General features: G+C 46.7%; 1 long non-coding RNA gene across 1 annotated transcript; it reads right to left on the bottom strand.

Annotated features, from left to right (window-relative positions):
- Positions 1–2,235: 2,235 nt before the first annotated feature.
- Positions 2,236–4,424, bottom strand: LOC142826989 (uncharacterized). Its single transcript, XR_012901306.1, has 2 exons — positions 3,978–4,424; positions 2,236–3,184 (listed from the first exon to the last, which is right to left on the bottom strand). It is a non-coding gene; the product is annotated as an uncharacterized LOC142826989 (long non-coding RNA).
- Between the last annotated feature and the right edge of the window lie 281 nt (positions 4,425–4,705).

The raw sequence follows: 4,705 nt of genomic DNA, 5'->3' as shown, positions 1-4,705 counted from the left end.
GCCATCTATTTGCATTGTGGCTCCAAACTACAAAATTCTCTTTTATTAAAAACACCAAACCAGATGCTGTGCTGGCATAAATTGGTGGAGCTCTATTGACTTCAGAACCATTTCAAGTCACATCAGCTCAGAATGTGGCCCCTTAATATCAATGAAGATACACTTGCAACCACATTTGTTAATAAAAGTTATGCAAATTAAGGCCAACCATTAGGCTTCTGGCAGATAGCCCGAGCAGCCTGTGATATCATAAAGTTTGTGTACTGCAGAAGTAGCAAATCATCTCTATATATATAAATACGTTTTTTCCTGCCGGACAACAGAATGTTCCTGCTAGGCAACAGAATGACATCTGAGGGGGAAAATCTCGCTCCCCTGGGGTACAGAGCCCCCAGAAGGGTTCGAGGCCGGAGGTCAAATCAGTGAGGCAGGAGAGAAACCTAGAAGAGAAAACTTTATGATGCATGCATGCAGGCTGTCACACCAAGAGTGAAGCAGCAGCCCTGAGACAGATTCAGGTATCCTTTATACAGAATGCTTAGACAGTTCAGTTGTTGATTGTTCTTCTTTAACATATCAAAGTCTCAGAAGAAGTACTCTGAGACTTCTGTTCACCCCAGGAGTGCTAGAAGTAAGTTTTTACAGTACACAAAGCCACATGAGAACTTGAGTGGAGGAGTCTACAAGGCAAACTGTGACAAAGATAAGGGTTTACATGACAAATTGTGACAGACTAGGAGTATCCATGAACTTGAGATAGGAGGCATTGTAAGGGTCTTGATTAGAGTTAATTTGATTTCTCTCTGTTACAGGGAGAGAGGCCTGGAAAACTTTTTAACCCTTACAGCAGTTTTCTTTTAGAGAGTTTTGATTTCCTGCACAGTCCCCCCTTTAGACACAATTGGAGTTATTGGATTTTCCCCACACATCATCATGGAGACTCAAGGAGCTTGGCTTGTTTACCTTAACCAAAAGAAGGCTGAGGGGGGACATGATTGCTCTCTTTAAATATATTAGAGGTATAAATACCAGGGAGGGAGAGGAATGATTTAAGCTTAACACCAATGTGGACACAAGAACAAATGGATATAAGCTGGCTAGTAGGAAGTTTAGACTTGAGATTAGAGGAAGGTTTCTAACCATTAGAGGAGTGAGGTTCTGGAACAGCCTTCAAAGTGAAGTAGTGGGGGCAAAAGATCTATCTGGCTTCAAGATTAAATTAGATGGGTTTATGAAGGGGATGGTTTGATGAGATAACATGATCTTGGTAACTAATTGTCCATTCATTATCAGTGGGAATAGGTCAATGGATGTAGTTTGCAAAGATAATGGATCTCATGCTGGTCTTCCCAGACCCACTTTTACCCATCAACAGCACCTTTTTCTTCATGGCTGTGCTTGGCATCACCCACCTCTGGCTCTGAGCGCGGCGCCTCCTGGGCCAACCCCGGGCGGGGCGGGGTCCCTGCTCTGCGCCCCGGGCCGGCTCCCTGCCCAGCGGGGTCTCTCCCGGCCGGGATGCGGGTCCCGGCGCGCAGACGGAGTCAACCCCCCCGCTAGGCCCAAGGCCTCGGCCTTGCCTGAGCCCGGCGCCCGGCGGCGTCTCCCCTCCCTCGGACGCGGCTCCCGGGACATCCCCGGCGCCCCTGGCTCACGAGACTGGGGACTGGGCTGGCTCCGCCGGTCACGTGAACAACCGCCCAGCCCTCTCCTGGATGATAGGAGTTACTATAGAGAACTTTCTGGGTGTCTGGCTGATGAGTCTTGCCCATATGCTCAGGGTTTAGCTGATCGCCATATTTGGGGTCGGGAAGGAATTTTCCTCCAGGGTAGATTGGCAGAGGCCCTGGAGGTTTTTCGCCTTCCTCTGTAGCATAGGGTACAGATCACAGCTAGAGGATTCTCTGCATCTTGGGGTCTTCAAACTATTTGAAGGCTTCAATATCTGAGATATAGGTGAGAGGATTACTCTAGAAGGGGGTGGGTGAGATTCTGTGGCCTGCATTGTGCAGGGGGTCAGACTAGATGATCATAATGGTCCCTTCTGACCTTAACGTCTATGACATCAGCATTATCAGTGTCAACAGGCTCTCTCAGCAAAGAGAAAGCAGGGGTGTGTGTGTGTGTGTGTGTGTGTGTGTGTGTGTGTGTGTGTGTGTGTGTGTGTGTGTGTGTGTGTGTGTGTGTGTGTGTGTGTAGCGAGCAAAGGGCGCAGCCCTCTTGTACCCTAAACAACAAAACAAAGCCCATTGCTCTTTTCTATGCACATGAATACGTTCTGAATTTTCCACAGATTTCTGACTCTGTGAAATTATTCTGCTACATGTCTGCTACAGGAACTGTGCAAATCCCTGTGTAGTGGATCTCATGTGGTATACACAGGTTTTTGTTTGTTTATTTTCATCTTATCAAATAAGTAGTTGAAGTAGAAAGTGGGAAAAACGTCTGTGTTCTGCTTCTCCTTCTCAGCTTGAATTCTCAGCTGCTTCTGGAGTTGCCCATACAGTGAATGGTGGTGAGGAGTGGATTTGAAAATTCACATGTAGAGAGGAAGGTGAAAGCTTCATTTCTCGATGTGGACCTCCTCACTGCTGCCCATGCCAGGATGGAGTGGTGCAGATTAAATTTCTGAGTGGTAATCATTGGGTAAGTTATACGGAACATAGCTGCCTGCTTACATGGGCAGGTAGTTCTTTCCACCATAAACTGATAAAGCTTCAAATTTGTTTCTAGATGCATTCCAAGCTGTTTGTTTTTAATAGCCTTTCAGGGTTTCCGTCACGCACATATTGGAGACCGAGGGCTTAATTTTCCTTACACTAATTTTACACATGTAAAAGCAAACACTCCCTAGATTGGTACATCTCTGAAGTGGTGGGAAGGCCACCCGAGTGAGGGTCCTGTGCTCTAGAACTTCCTGGCCACCGCTCCTCCACCTCCCTTGTGGCCTGAAAGAACCTGAGGTAGTTGCCCTTCAGAAAGCACTCAAAGACAGAAGCCTGAATCCAAGGCTTTCTCTGAGGGCTTTCTTTAAAGGTTCTTGGTGCTGTTTGGTTGATTGAGTTACATTGTTTCCTTAGCGTTTGTTTAGTGCCAATTTTATTATTGATGATGTTTGTGTGTTGATGATTTTATTGTTGGTAGCTCTGAATGTACTTGGAGTATGCTCGATAGGTAGGTACACCTGAAATAAATGGACAATTTGGGTGGTACCTAGTAATAATAATGGTAGTTTAAAGTGACAGTTACAGCTCATTTATGCTATTATAGAGCCAGATCATTTCCACATCTGGCTCTTCAAGTAAGGCTCATTTATATTCAGAATGTATTTTTAAAATATTCAAGATTTGCATATAATCTACAACCGGGGAATTATGTTTTGCTTGCACTGATTATTGACCAGCCATATACCTCCTTTTTCAACCCAGTTCAGCAATTGAACTTTCACAGCATCTTAAGATTATTAAAATTCTTCTGTATCACAGAATCTTGAGGTTAAAGCAATTGAATTGTTACATCCCATCTTCTTGAATGAAAATGGCATGCAGTAGGAAATCATATATAGATTTCCCTTCGTCTAATTTTGAGAAGCAAATGTGAAGATACCAGTGACTGGTTTGTTGTTAACTGGTGTCATGGGGCGCACGCCCCCCAGTAGCCTCAGTGCCCCCTGACTGTCTTCACCTGGCCCATCTCAGGGCGAGTTACAGTCTGTATGGGTTGCTCATCATCGGCTTCACAGCAGTTTATACTGGCCCTTTAAACAGGCCGAGTCTACAAACAGATTCTCGTCGTAGCTGGGCGCCCCCCCCCGGCAGGGGGACCCGGGCCCACCCTACTCCCCCGGGTCCCGGCCCAGGGCCCTGTGAGCAACCCGGTATAGGGTCACTCCCTCGGTGGGGCTAGCTAGCCAAAACCCACCAAGTCTCTCGGGCTAAGAGGGGCGCCTCCCGCTCCTGCCCTGGGCCACTTCCTACCTGGCCTTGCCCAGCTGGCTGCGATCTCCAGGCCGGCATCCCCTCGGCAGGTAGTCTCCAGGTGGCACCAACTTGCCTCTGCTTTCCTCCAGGCCTCTCCTGGAGTCCCCGGCAACTGCTGAGGGAGAGCTTCCCTCTCCAGTCCCTCTCCTGCAGCTGTATCCCTCCCAGGAGCTCTTGCTGCCTCTGCAGTCAGCCCTGCCCCTCCTTCTCCAGCAACTGGGCCTCTCCTTTTATAGCGGGCAGCTGGGCTCATTAGCCTAACCATCTCAGCTGGTCTTCCAGCTTCCCTCAGGCTCGGGGCCTGAGCCTTGGGCTTAAAGGCCCAGTGCAGGGCAGTCGCCCTGTCACAACTGGTTATTTATTCTACATCATGGTAATTTGGATATGCTGTCTTGGAAAACTGAATTAAGGAAAATTGGAACATTAACTATTCCTAACCTTCATGCATAAGAAAAATCATGCTTAGTTCTAACTAAATAATACATATAACCTGACAATGTAATATACAAACTGTATATGGATTCATTTAAATTCCCAGGTGGAAGAATTCAAGTTCGTTTTCAGTGAACTTGCCACTTTCCCTTGGTAACTAAGCATTTTACACATGAAAAAAAATATGGCCAGCAAAATGACTTGGCTTAAGCTGAAAAGGAGATGACTGACCCTGCAAACTTCATTTCTAGGCTCCTTTAGCTACCATATTCTTTTTTGATTAGTAGCAGACT

The sequence above is a fragment of the Pelodiscus sinensis genome, chromosome 1, assembly GCF_049634645.1.
Source record: "Pelodiscus sinensis isolate JC-2024 chromosome 1, ASM4963464v1, whole genome shotgun sequence".
In the NCBI taxonomy this organism is placed as follows: Eukaryota; Metazoa; Chordata; order Testudines; family Trionychidae; genus Pelodiscus; species Pelodiscus sinensis.
This window is presented reverse-complemented; position numbering and strand designations above follow the sequence as displayed.